This window comes from Erpetoichthys calabaricus, chromosome 17 (genome assembly GCF_900747795.2).
Source record: "Erpetoichthys calabaricus chromosome 17, fErpCal1.3, whole genome shotgun sequence".
NCBI lineage: Eukaryota > Metazoa > Chordata > Cladistia > Polypteriformes > Polypteridae > Erpetoichthys > Erpetoichthys calabaricus.
This window is the reverse complement of record NC_041410.2, coordinates 83102247-83117178: the sequence shown is the minus strand read 5'-3', so window position 1 is coordinate 83117178 and position 14932 is coordinate 83102247. Positions and strand designations below refer to the sequence as shown.

General features: G+C 44.2%; 1 protein-coding gene across 2 annotated transcripts in view; it reads left to right on the top strand.

The window, feature by feature from the left end:
- The window catches only part of sh2d3a (SH2 domain containing 3A), a 110651-nt gene that overhangs the window by 13466 nt on the left and 82253 nt on the right, over positions 1-14932 (top strand). The window contains exon 1 of one of the 2 annotated variants that reach the window (XM_028822623.2): positions 14546-14693. The exons of the other annotated variant lie outside the window; for it this stretch is intronic. The gene's annotated coding sequence lies outside the window, so the exon portion shown is untranslated. Of the gene's footprint in view, positions 1-14545; positions 14694-14932 lie in introns of those variants that run through there. 2 annotated transcript variants of the gene reach the window in all.

The window sequence follows — 14932 nt, the reverse complement described above, 5'->3', positions numbered from 1 at the left end:
CACCTCTGATGATCACGGGGTCCATGAGGGGTCTGTGCCTCCTAAAATCCACCAAAAGCTCCTTGGTTTTGCTGGTGTTCAGTTGTAGGTGGTTTGAGTCGCGCCATTTAACAAAGTCCTTGATTAGGTTCCTATACTCCTCCTCCTGCCCACTCCTGATGCAGCCCATGATAGCAGTGTCGTCAGCGAACATTTGCACGTGTAAAATTATGTAAAATTAAAATATAGGCCATTTTATTTAGTCTGTGAACTTTTCACTTTGTCTTTATGGGTAATCGAGTGTAGATTGGTGGGCAAAAATGGCAAGTTCATCCATCTACACAACATAATAAATTGTGCAGAAGGTGAAAAGGTCTGAATTCATTGCAAAACCTTTCACACAAACCCCTTCACGAAGAGTCCTATAAAGCACTCAACTTGTGATGAAGTGGGCTGTAACTCGCAGGAACCTACCTTCTGCTATCATCCTCCTCATGTGACCAAATTGGCTCAAATGACTTGCCACCTTAAGACCTTTATTCCTATCTTGGAACATTACAGAAGCTGAAGTGAGGTCCAAAAGCAGGACTCGCTGCTTGTCGGAGCACTTGCCATCGGATGTATTCCTGTACATTTCACCCAGGGTTGTTTCTCTTTCTGTTTTCTTCTCTCATCACTCCTAAGAAATCTGCAGTGTCAACATCTGCTTTGCATCCTTCAGGAAGCTCTGCAAGCAACGCTTCCACGCGACACTCCTGTATAATTAGGGACGGCTTTGTTTGGGCTCCTCATGCATGTGCTAAAAGAACAGAACCCATCAGGGCAAACAAAGAGATGAGCCAAGCGTGCTGCGAGAAGGAGGAGTTGGCTATCAGAGCTCACATTTAGCTGCACGTTAACTCACTGTGAGGGGTTTTTGGCTCACCTTTCAATTCCCTTCTTGTCTACATTTTCAGACAGAACAAACAATGTGGACATTTGTACTCCGAATGCGAGAACTTTGAGAATGACAGCCTGCCTACAGCCCTTATTTCCATATTTCTATGGATTATCAGAGGACAGAATCCTTAAATGAGTACTGAGAGCGTTGGCTCTGCATTCTCAGCCTCTTTCTGGGACACATAGACCACCAAGGAGGCTCACTTTTCTTACTTGCTCCTCCACTGCTCGACCCAAAAGTGGTGCCATCAGAATGGCAAACACCACAAAAGAAAGGATCAAAGTAGTAAGAACATCTAACATGAGCGGACTCCTGGGAGGGTATTTAAGTCAGGCTAAGCCTTTCAGATATCATGTTGAGCCTCCAACCAAGCAGTCAACTATACTGTTACCTGTTAGATTTTTGGGAGACACCATGCCTCCACTAGTATTTCAGATAACCTCTCCTGCCATTGTGGTCTCGAACTGAGGCTGAATTTCACCAAATCAAACCCAATGAGTTCTCTGACCACTCAGTCCCTGAAGATGCCATCCTACCCAGCCCCACCACCGTTACAAACCACACACCATTGTCATGTCACATCATCAAGAGGCATGTGCAGTGCATTCTGGGGGTAGGATGGAGGAAAGCCACAAAACAGTTTCATGAGCTAGGACCATGAGGGGTCTGCAACTTGCAAATTTAGTGAAAGAATTCACTCAGTTGGCTTTGACTCCAATGGGAAGTTTCTTTCAGATATCATCAGAGCCAACCAGAAAAAAAAAGAAAGTGTATGGAGATACGTCAGTTCAGGGTCACTGGCTGGACCGGAGCCTATCTGAGCAGCATCTCCCTCAACCCTGAATAAGGATGTATCAAAAAACAGTGGACTCGGAAAGTACTCCGGTCCATTCACTTTATAGTGTTGTAGATTTAATTTGAAATGGATGCATTTGACATTTTTGCCCATCAGTCCACACTTAGTAACCCATAATGACAAAAGTGTAATTGTGGAAAATTCCAGCTAGCATTGGGCACAAGGCAGGAATAAACCCTGAACAGGGCAAGGCAAACAAACAAACACACACACACACTAAGGCCAATTTAGTAGCGCCAATCCATCTAACCTGCACGCCTTTGAAACCCACGTAGACATGGGGAGAACATGCAAACACCGCATAGGGAGGACCCAGGATGCAAACCCTAGATAGATAGATAGATAGATAGATAGATAGATAGATAGATAGATAGATAGATAGATAGATAGATAGATAGATAGATAGATAGATAGATAGATAGATAGATAGATAGATAGATAGATAGATAGATAGATAGATAGATAGATAGATAGATAGATAGATAGATAGATACTTTATTAATCCCAAGGGGAAATTCACATACTCCAGCAGCAGCATACTGATAAAGAAGAATATTAAATTAAAGAGTGATAACAATGCAGGTAATAATAACTTTTGTATAATGTTAACGTTTACCCCCCTGGGTGGAATTGACGAGTCGCATAGTGTGGGGGAGGAACGATCTCCTCAGTCTGTCAGTGGAGCAGGACGGTGACAGCAGTCTGTCGCTGAAGCTGCTCCTATGTCTGGAGATGATCCTGTTCAGTGGATGCAGTGGATTCTCCATGAGTGACAGGAGCCTGCTCAGCGCCCGTCACTCTGCCACAGATGTCAGACTGTCCAGCTCTGTCCCTACAATAGAGCCTGCCTTCCTCACCAGTTTGTCCAGGCGTGTTGCGTCCCTCTTCTTTATGCTGCCTCCCCAGCACACCACCGCGTAGAAGAGGGCGCTCGCCACAACTGTCTGATAGAACATCTGCAGCATCTTATTGCAGATATTGAAAGATGCCAGCCTTCTAAGGAAGTATAGTCGGCTCCGTCCTTTCTTGCACAGAACATCAGTATTGGCAGTCCAGTCCAATTTATCATCCAGCTGCACTCCCAGGTATTTATAGGTCTGCACCATCTGCACACAGTCACCTCTGATGATCACGGGGTCCATGAGGGGCCTGGTCCTCCTAAAATCCACCACCAGCTCCTTGGTTTTGCTGGTGTTCAGGTGTAGGTGGTTTGAGTCGCACCATTTAACAAAGTCCTTGATTAGGTCCCTATACTCCTCCTTCTGCCCACTCCTGATGCAGCCCACGATAAAAGTGTCGTCAGTGAACTTTTGCACGTGGCAGGACTCCGAGTTGTATTGGAAGTCAGATGTATATAGGTCTCCTTATTTTCACGTTTAAAGGAGTTTTCTAAATCTGTAGTCAATAAACAAATGTTAAGTCATAACCAGAATATTCTAACTCGAGTAGTACTCACAAATTATGTGTTGTTCCATAGATCTTTACTAAGTTTGGACACTTCTTAGTGCACAAGCTCATCTTTTATAACATGGCCACCATGACCTCATGGGTCAGACGTCATGTGTATATTGTTTGATTTTTTCAGAATGAGTTGCAGACTAGTTTGAGCGAGTCTCCTTAATGGGAGGCAGCAGCACCACCCCTGTACCACCATATGTATCCAGTAGGGGGCGCTAGCTCCTTTGTTGGAATAAGTTCTTTTGTAATTGCGGTGTGTTACATAACCTGAAACTATATCGATATAATATAAAAAGGCGATACCCCTCCCTTAGTGATACGGCGGTAAGAAATCACATAGGATAAATAACTTACCTTTCTTTATTGATGGATTACGCTGCATAACAGACGAGGAAGCCATGACAAGATCTTGTGTAGAGTCTGCCATTTTCGTTGCTGCGCTGGAAGGATTTTCCGGATCGGATGACGTTATCTCCCATCCAATGTTCCCTCTAAGGAGTAGCAGATAGCGAGCAAAAAACATTGTTTATGAGCAACATTTTGTTTAAGCCAAAAATTTATGAGCACCAACTCCGACGGTCGGAGTGAGCGATCGTGCGATAAGTACGAGTGACGCCATCGGAATGAGCGATCGTGCGGGAAGTATGAGCGACGTTCTGAATTCGTGTGAGCGATCGCTCACGCGCTCAGCTTAGAGGGAACATTGCTCCCATCCGTCCATCGGCTTCAAAGGTATGCCGGGTAATGTTCCAAGTCTTTATACTCTTTCTTCATGTGCAGGCCCCCACTTAGGTGAATCATGCCATTCCAAACAAGACGAAGAAGATCCAATGTCATGCTGACTCTGACACACAGAAATAGTACAACGTCCATTTCGCAGTTGTCTCTTTCTTTTCTTCTAATGCTTGCCTAGCAGTTCTAAATGATGAGCCCCTGTGTGCTAAATCTGGCCTTGTGTTAGCTGTACATGCGAGTGGATTTATAAAATATTTTTTATGTACAGAGCACAATGACATATATACTTATTACACCATGCCACCCTAAAAAGACAGGGACGTGTTTGATGTCATACAAACATGAGAAACTTTTCATTCACACAGAGAACTAAAAACACAGCTAGAAGGTGAACAGGTAGATGGACTTTTGGGACCTTCAAATCTCAACTTGAATTAAATTTTGGGTAAAATAGGTGAATACACTGTAAGAAAAAAATACTGTAAAAAAATACATAAAATTAATTGGATATTTTAAAAGTCAAAAAACTGTAATACAATAAACAGTTAAAGCATTGACTTTAAATAGATAAACTGATATTTACACAGTTCCAGTTGTTAACATCAATTAATTGTTTGAATGTGCAAGAATATTTTCATGAAGAATTAATTGTATTGGGGCGGCACGGTGGTGCAGTGGGTAGCGCTGCTGCCTCGCAGTTGGGTGATCTGGGGACCTGGGTTCGATTCCCGGGTCCTCCCTGTGTGGAGTTTGCATGTTCTCCCCGTGTCTGCGTGGGTTTCCTCCAGGCGCTCCGGTTTCCTCCCACAGTCCAAAGACATGCAGGTTAGGTGGATTGGCGATTCTAAATTGGCCCTAGTGTGTGCTTGGTGTGTAGGTGTGTTTGTGTGTGTCCTGCGGTGGGTTGGCACCCTGCCCAGGATTGGTTCCTGCCTTGTGCCCTGTGTTGGCTGGGATTGGCTCCAGCAGACCCCCGTGACCCTGTGTTCAGATTCAGCGGGTTGGAAAATGGATGGATGGATGGATTAATTGTATTGCTGCCAAGTCACAATGGCACAGAAAGCTGAATTTGCATACAGTTAGCTCATTTGCATAAGGCACGCCCCCTTTTGCCACCACACTAAATTGTTTCTGATGACTTCCACACCATTGCACTGCAAGAAACAACTTTAAGATGGCAAGCAAACTTAATTTTTTTCTGTTTGTGCTGAAGGGGGTTATGGAAGCCGACTTATGTTGCTTTGTTTTCTGATGAACAGGTGAGCCTGTAGTACGCCCTACATCACAAGGGCAAACCTTTCCTTTTTTTATCAGACAACAGAAAAAAATTCCAACAAACAATGAAATCATGTCAATGGAAGCCAAAGTTGTTTTGTTGACTGTAATTTATACTGTGTAAATAAAATTTACATTTAATATAAACAAAAAAGAAAAAATGGTGGTCCGTAAATGTGACAGAAAGAATTGCTAAGGAATCTGTATTCATAATGGCAAATTTGGCACAAAAGGAAGAGTGAAAAAATATTTAATTGTATTTATATAGTGTTTTTCTCGCTACTCAAAGCACTTTACATAAATGTGAGGGGGGCCACCGCCAATGTATGGCATCCACCTGGGTGATGTGATGGCATCAGTATGCTAACCACACATTACTTATTAGGTGGGGAAGTGGTGAGAGACAGATAGCCATTTAGAGACAGGGGGTCAGAATGACAAGGCCATGGTGGGCATTGTAACCAGGACATCAGGATACACCCTACTCTTTATGAAAGATACCACGAAATCTTTAATGACCCCAAAGAGTTAGGAGCACAGTTTTACGTCTTACTGAAGGATGGCGCCATATCTACAGCACTGGGATCCCCACACAGACCACAGGGTAAGCGCCCCCTGCTGGTCTCACCAACGCCTCTTCCAGCAGCAACCCAAGCTAAAAGTAAATTCAGGTTCATGCATTAATGCCTCCTTGAGACGTAGCCTTCTAACAGTAACATAAGCGCATTCTGCTAAAGATGTCATTTTGATGCCTACTGATTGCCATTAATTTACTTTTTTTAATAATAATAATTCATGCCACCTGCAGATTTATAGGGTGACCTCTGTTTATATGGGGTGTGTGGGAAAGCAGACTTTTCATTTAGAATGAATTTTTAGTATGGTAGTATTAAACTAAGCAAATATTTTTACATTGTGATCGGGTACAACAATAACAGGTCATGTGATAAAATCTGGGGGGGGGGGGGGGCAACCAATTCGTCCCATATAATTCAACAAAAAGTTCACCCAAAAACAAACGCTTCATGGTGTTTAGGCGTTTTGCCCGCAGGCTTACAAATAAACAAAACAGCTCGTGAGCGCCATCTGGTGGTACGCTCTTGCCGAAAAGACGCCTCCTTCCAGGCAACCGGGGGGTTCTTATGGTTGGGGAACTGGAAGGGGCGTGGCTAAGTGCCTCCCTGGGCGGTTTCTCGGTGCTGCGGGGAGAGAAGGAGAAGTCAATATTAGCAACACCTTCGTCATTATTACACAACTCGATCAAGCATGTGAGGAGACCCTCCAGTGGGCTTACGTGACAACAGCGATTTCAAGCTGCATAATGAAATAATATACGGAATACATTTTGTAAAACTTTACTTTTTGAATGCAAGAAAAAATAGGTCTGTATGTTTGACGTTAGAATGATTAGCAGCTGAATCGCGAGTCACGTAACTAACTGTTGCGCTACAGGAAGTTTTTTTTACACATCATCTTTAATTAAAGTTGTTTTATTAAATGTACTTACTGGATATTGAATTGCAGTACTATTACAGCGAACATTAGATTAGATAAACGTTATTAACGTCCGAGTGGAAACTCAAATGCACACAGCAGCAGAAACATAAAAACACGGATACAGACTCACAGGACAAGTTAATCAATAAATAAATAAAAATGTATATTGTGCAGATATTTCAAAATGAACCCTCCCTTCCTTTTGTTAAGGCAGCACAATCTGATCATTAAGGACGATCTGCCAGCTCTGTCTGACACATTTCTTTTCCTGTGCTACAATAATACAATAAGGCAGCAAATCATGAAAGAATACCGACTTGAGCAAAACCTTTCTTTGTCACTCACGATGCCTCGGTTGTCACAGCGGTGGTACACTTCGCCCGTCCGGGTCACAAAGAGCGCCAGACGCTCGGATTTAAATCTCGGGCAGAGCTCGTTTTCTGCTAATCTTTTCTTTTTATCTGGGTTGTGGAGTACAGTAATTGGTCTCGTTTAGGTTTCTGTGTAATCCCATTTCCCGTGTAACTATGAGCTGGTTAGTTTTGAAATGTCCTTCCGATGTGCGATTTGAATTTTGCAAACCCGATTAGTTCTTAACGAGTTCCTTGATAAACGCCCTGTTGAAGACAATGAGGATGGTTGATGAAGGAAATCCGTTCAAATCAAAGACTGGCAGCTTCTTCGCATGGGAGACGTTTGCCTGCAAGTCAAATCCCATCAGTTTTAAGAATTCACTTTTTAACTCGATCCGTCAAGGACGTCCGGAATCCTGGAGGTCCCGGAGTGATTCTGACAGCACCGCTTGGTGAGGTGGTCCGGTACTACTCAACGCACGGCATTAACCAAAGGTGGCAGGGCGGCTCGCCATCGGGGCTGCAGTGGTGTGAAGCCCTTACTGGTCGTGCCGATTCCCACGCACTAGCCGTAAAGTCGGAAATGGGTTGATGAGGCATCTTCACAGGTAGTGGAAGAGGCGGAATTCAGTTTAAAAACAGGAACCTCACTCTTATAAACCAAAATCATTTAGGTCTTTTATGATGAATGGATGTTGTATATTAAAGAAACCAGCAACTCTTTTTAAAATGACGGGGTAGAACGTGGCTATTCAGTGTAATGCCAAAGGGAATTCATTTTTGGATCCCAAAAAGACCGTCCACATGAAGATTTCAGAAAGTGTTGTTATTTATTTAGATCCATTATAAGTTCCATAAATAACCACGAGGAGATGGTGGGCCTCAATGGGTTCCTGATTTCTTGCTATACTGTATATAATAAAGCCCATGTCACATTAGACGACTTTTCCGCGCATTTTCAGTCGTAGTCATAATTGACATAAACTTAGGCAGTAGGAACGCGCTCCCGTGAAGCCGATCGCCTAACGGGTCAGGGGTTCTCAAACTCGGTCCTGGGGGCCCTCTGTGGCTGCAGGTTTTTGTTACAACCAACTTCTATTTTTAACCGGACTCCTGGCCCAATTGAGTGAAACGTTATTTCCCTTGTTCTGTGTTTTGGAGACAATGTAGAAATTACAAATTATAAGTTTAGTACATTTTAATAAAAAAAAAATACTAAACAGTTATATGGGAATAATGTTTTTTCTTTCTAACAATATTTTCATCTTGATTTTCATTCTGCTCTTAAGGTATTCTGCTTATTTAATCCATTATTTACTAATTAGTGGGTCTGACACGGAAGCAGTTGCAGCCTTTCAACGTTCAGTGTTGTTTCCTCCTTTTTAATTGTCATTATGATACAATGATGGGAGCAAACTGGACAAAAAAGGGTAAATTAATGGGAAACCAACAAAAGAGAGTTAAGTATTTAAAGCTACAGAAAATTAGATTTCTAAACGTTACATAAACGTGCCGTGTTTTACTGAATGATGAATACGAGAAGAGAAAACAAACACCAGCTAATTAAATGACTTCCGTTATTATTCATTGTTATCACTGATTAGGAATCTAGTTGGAATGAAAACCTACTACCACAGTGAGTCCCCACTGGTTTAATGCGATATATCCAACAGCAAACACCAACTGGTCTGCGACTGGCCGGGATTGCCTCGTTAGTTGGAGGGGCGGGCTGTGCGCGCAGGTCAGCTGACAACCAAATGAACCAATGAATGCCCATCCGGAAGTACGAAGCTTAACGAACGGGAATAGGGAACATGTGTGTTTTAAATTTCACAAAAAGAATAGAAGCTCGTCTCTCTGCTATGTTGTACTTTATATACATAACAGAATAGAAAAAAAGAACTAAAGAGCAGAGATTGCTGCTTAACCTTACTAAATCGCCGCTCCGTAAGACTGTCAGGAAAAGGGGTGAACGCGCATGCGCTGGAAGAACGGCGCTCGGTCAGTAAATGTGACATTAGCTTTGATTTTTGATGTGGCTCAGCGACGAGATCAGCAACTTCGGTCGCCAAATCTGACAAACCCTCACAACAAATGTGAATTGTGAATTTCCCATTAGGATTAATAAAGTATCTATCTATCTATCTATCTATCTATCTATCTATCTATCTATCTATCTATCTATCTATCTATCTATCTATCTATCTATCTATTCTAGGCTATTCCATAAATAGCTATGAACGGATGATAACACATTTGTGAATGCCAATGGACTGCTGAATTTAAAGGACTCTGGCTGCATGTGGCTCAGTTCAGGTTTTCTTGATCTGTTATTACCTTCTAGGTAGCCTACTGTATATAAGAGATATCCATTTTTCCACATATCTGAAACATTTTAAAGTCTAAAAGAACCAGTTTATGTGTTCAAAGAACCCCTCGTGGAGTGAAACAATATTTTGTCAAGCAATTGTTCTACAATGAACCACACCACCCAGGAAAGTGCCATTAATGAGCCATTATTTTTAAGAGTGTAGGGAATGTGCTCTTTAGAACCGCAGGCCAAGACAGGAATCTGATGATTATTATTTTTGTTTCTCGAGGTGAACAGAATCGGAGGATACAAAATCTAAACATCCGTCATATAAGTTTATCTAACTGGGGTAATCCGACTCAATTGCGTCAAACGAAGAGGAAAAACTAACTGTAGACTGACTGCCAGCTCCTTTGTGTCTTTATGTACTCATTGTATTGTGTAATCAGCAAAGTCTGAAAGTGTGTTTAATTGGAGAAATTGTCCTAACTCTGTACGCCTGCACTCGGTAAGGAGTGCTATACAGAAATAAACTGAATTAAATGGCATGATGGGAAACCCTCACATTCTGAGTCACACTGGGCCAATTAACACGTCACGTACTTCATCATATTGGCGGTACTCAATGAGAACTTCATACTTCTGCCAAACTCTAGGGGGAGTCCCAATAAGTACTGTAGGTGCAACCTGATTTTATTTTGATCCTAAGGCACTTTATAGATAAATCGTGTAGTTTTGACATTTTTACAGTTGCGCTAGTGGTAGATTAAATTATTCACAGGCAGTTAAATGCGGGTGGCACAGTGGTTAGCGCTGCTGTCTCGCAGTAAGGAGACCTGGGTTCACTTCCCGGGTCCTCCCTGCGTGGAGTTTGCATGTTCTCCCCGTGTCTGCGTGAGTTTCCTCCCACAGTCCAACGACATCCAGGTTAGGTGCATTGGCGATCCTAAATTGTGCTTGGTGTGTGTGTGTCCTGTGGTGGGCTGGCGCCCTATACCTGGGATTTGTTCCTGCCTTGCACCCTGTTTTGGCTGGGATTGGCTCCAGCAGACCCCCATGACCCTGTGTTAGGATATAGCGGGTTGGACAATGACTGACAGTTAAATACACTTTGAGTCCTTTTTGTTTTATATAGTGCCTTTCATTGAGAAGGCCACCCTTTATAAAAAATGAAGTACATTGTTTCCAGATTTCAATAACTGGAGACGCTAGCAAGTTATGCTGGGACGCACATAACTTATTGCTGTCAAAAATGCATTATTGCTTTGTAGTTCAACAAACAATCCAGAGACCCCTCTGTCTACCCATTTGTATATTCCTAAATGGTCGGTACACAGGACTACTGTGTTTTCTACAGTTGAACGATAGACAGGATATGTTACTTGCTAAAAGTGTTACACATGTCAGTTCCGTGTGATCTTTATATAGCACCTTTCGTTTTACATTTTCTTATTTGCCCGAATGAGGCACATTACCTGAATTTACGGCACTACGGTCACGTGACGCGATTCCCCGAGGGTGATCCGGCTTGCAGGACCCTCATTGTTGAGGACCTGAGGGGCTGGACCAGGCCAAGGGGACTCCCACGTAACACCTGGCTGCAGCAGATAAGATGATCATTTCCAGAGGGTGGGAGTGGACTACATGTCTGCCTGGGGGGTTGCCAATGAGGATCGTGAGCTGTTTCATAGTGTGGTGGGTGCGGCAACGCATTGTACCAGTGTCTGCTCCCCAACCTGACCTAACCTGAGCTATTGCCAGGCTCCATTGACGTTGTACCTTTCGGATTATATGTGAAACGCTTTGAGCATGGGTTAAGCGTTAGGGTTTGGGAAATAAACTGCATAATTATTAATCAGTTTCAAATTATATTGTTTTTGTGACTGTCCAAACAAAATGGTGTCTTTTAAGTGTAATCATTATGTAATTAGTAGTTTACAAGGGGGCTTTGCCCCCTGCTCGCTTCACTCGCCTACCCCCGGCGTTTTGAACCCGTGCCCGCTGGGCAGCCGTAGTTTCAGACGCACGTTGTAGGAGCTTGCATTGTTTTGAACCCGTGCTTGCCCTGCTACTGCGGTTTGAGACGCACGTTGTAGGCGTATATCCATCACTTGAGCTTGTTCGGTTTGAACCCGTGCCTGCTTTGCCTCCGCAGTTTCAGACGGTGGGTCGCGTTCGGCGTTTTGTACGATCCCAAGCAGCACATTATTCCTAACCTCACTACGCAGTAGTGCCACTCACAATATGGCGGCAACAGCCTGCGCCTTCCGTATTATGTCGGGTTTCACCATGCTGTGTAGGCGCCTTTGCCTTTCGTACTGTCCCACGCCTTCCGACGTGCGATGTAGGAGCCTGCACCTTCCGGGTCTGCCTCCGCTGTGTGGTGTGGACGTTTAACTGTCGTTTTTTCAGCCTTTATATTCTGTATCTCGCTGTGCATGTGTTTCGTGCCTAGGTTTTTTTGAAGCTGTTGCATTCCAGTTTTCATCATCTGTAACCTGCTCTTCATGTGTTTGGCCCCGTTCTTTAACCTCTTTATGACGTTTTACTTTGTTTCCTACTCTGTCTTTTATTTCTGACCTCGCTTTATCCTGCTTGCAGCATGTCAGACGGTTCGTAGTCTCTCCCGTTTTGCTCTTTTTGTGTGGCGCCTGCGCACTATGTCTCCTGCGTCCACGGGCAGGTCCCTGCGTCCATATCCGGTTTACCATTCTCGGTTAGTAATATGGATAAATTTTGTACAGTATATGTATTTCAGCTGACGATTTGTCACCGCACTCGGCCCCTGAACTACTTGAAGTGCACTGCATTCAAATAAAGTGAATTGAACAGATTGGGTGCTTCTTTTCCTGTCTCCTACATTCTTAAAAATACTGGTTCTTTAATGGCACTTTACTGGCTTCCCTGTAGAACCACTGCTTGACAAAGAATCGTTTCATTCTGGGAAGGTTATCTTGCATACGAAATTAGTTCTTTGGGCTTTGAAAAGATTCCTAATATGTGGAATCAAAACAGAAACCTTTAATGTGTGGTGGGCTGCCTAGCAGGGAACCGACAGATCTATAAATCTGGAACTTAGTCTGTGTTAGTGTATGGAGAAAGAGTCATTACTATGGTGGTGCAGTGGTAGCCCTGCTGCCTCATAATGAGCAGACCAGGGTTCACATCCCAGGTGGTCTCTGTGTGGAGTTTGCATGTTCTCCCCATTCCTACATGTCCAAAGACATGTAGATTAGTTGGATTTGTGTTGTTAAATTGCCCCTAGTTTGTTGTGAAATAAACTGGTGCCCTTCCTGCCTAGCATCCAATGGGTTCCAGCTTCCCCACAACCCCATTCAGGATAAGCGGGTTTAGAAAACTGGATGGATGGATATCATGATAAGTTATGACACCTGTTACACATGTAAATCAATAAAGGGTCTTTCTGGAACCTTCGTGTGGATGGTTCTTTTGGAAACCAAAATGGCTCCCCTACAACATTACACTGAAGAACTACTTTGGCACCTTTATTTTTAAGTGTGTATCTGAAATGTGTGCATACTGACAAAGGAAGTGGAGGCTGAAAGAACTACTTTCTGGTTTACAGACCTGTGTAACCGCAAAGGGTTAAGACATCCCATAACCCTACGAAACCCCCAGGCCCCTAGATGACTTGGCTCCTTAACTGAGAGCTGATCATCCTTACACTGGGTCGTTTTCACTTTTGATTTCAGTATAAGACTTGATCGCTTCCTCCCTTGATCATTTCGACTTGCGGGAGCTCTGTTATTTCATTGGGGGGTGAGGGTCTCCTTGATCATTTTGACATGGGGACAATTGACCGATGAAAAGGCTCCTTGTTGTTACAGGCCGCTGTGTTTGCCCTGTTGGTAGATCCTCCCCATTGGGGAGCTTCATTTCCTGCCAGGTTTAGGTGCAGTCAGTGTAACTCATCATGCAGAGGGCTCTTAGATTTAATCCATGGACTTTCTAAAGCTGCTTAATCTTCAGTATGGTTGCGAGGGCGCTGGAGCCACTCCCAGCAGGTAGGGGGTGCAAAGCAGGAAGAAACCCTGCACATCACCCCACTCCTCCTCATACTACAAGCACACACACACAGACACCACACACTATGGTCAATTTAGCATCTCCAGTTCACGTAAAATGCGTGTGTTGGAAATGTGGAGCACCCTGAGGAATCCCAGGCAAAACATGCAAATTCCATGCATGGAGGACCTGGGACACGATCCCTGGCCTCCTTGCTGCAAGGCAACAGCGTAAAGTGCTGCCTGCAATTGTAATCCCTGAAACCAAATGACTAAGAAGACCAGTTTTGGTGATACTGCATGTGGTTTACGTGTTTTTTTCTAAATGGAATTTCGTTTGGTACTGGGAAAGGCGCTATATGGATGCATCATTAATCTCGGAATGATCAAATGCAGGTGATCATTAGGTCCAGGCGTGTCAAGGTGCGTCAGTGTGACGTGCACAGGTGACACGGGGCACGTCCTGGGACTGAAGTCGGGGAGATGTGCGAAAATACAAGACGCCGCATCTCTTAACTTGCCCAGACAGGGAATCTCCATTGTGCAACAAATCTGCAACCCGCTGTCGAGAAACAACGCGCAGACTGACAGTCTGTGCACATTTTATAGGGAAGGCGCCTTACATTGAGCCGAACAGAAGATTTCATTACGGCACGTGAGGATTGGACTGCGTTATTAATAAATGAATACAGACACCACGTGACACGAGCAGAGCCGCGTCGGATCCAAGTAGGGTATTGCGGACCGGGCAGATCCCTTCCCTCTCCTCCCCCCCCCCCCCGTGTTTTTGCTCAGTGGTACAGTCCAAGAAAAAAAAAGTGAGACTGGGCGAGCGAGCGAACGAAAGAGAGAGAGAGAGAGAGAGAGAGAGAGAGGGTGGGTGTGTGCAGCCTGTTGAGTAATTCTAGTGGTGCCTTCGATGCGACCTGAGTCACCATGTAATCTGCGCTAACCTTGTGCAAGTGATGGGATCATCATCACCACCAGTAAGGTGGCACTCGGGCTGCGTCCTGCCTCGTTCTGCTTTCTGCAGTGCGTTTTCCCTATTTGGAGCTTCTCGTGAAAAAAGTTTGCAGGGGTGTGGAATTTGAAGAATTTTGCGCATGTAGCACAGGATAAAGGTGCGGCATCCCGAATCTGCACTGCTTTTGAGAACTACCTCACCTCCGCTCACCTCTAAGGTTGCTCGAGCTTTCGTGCTTGTCCCGTTGTGTCGGGACTGCCCCGTCGTGGCTCCTGGGTCAGCGACTCAGGTGAGCAGCAGGTGAGTACAGCACGTCCGGCCAAGGGTGGGGAACGGATTAGGCTGCCGGAGTGGTAGCCGGTGATCTGCGTTAACACGCTCTACACTGGCATTGCTAATATGATTAGCGATTCGAAATTGTTCAAGCGTAATAAGTAAAATTGGATGTTTGCGTGTGTGCGACTCAAAATGAGAACTCTTGTGCTCGGGGTTGTGGGGGGGAAAATGCTCGGCTTCAACCGAAAAAATGTTTAGGAAAT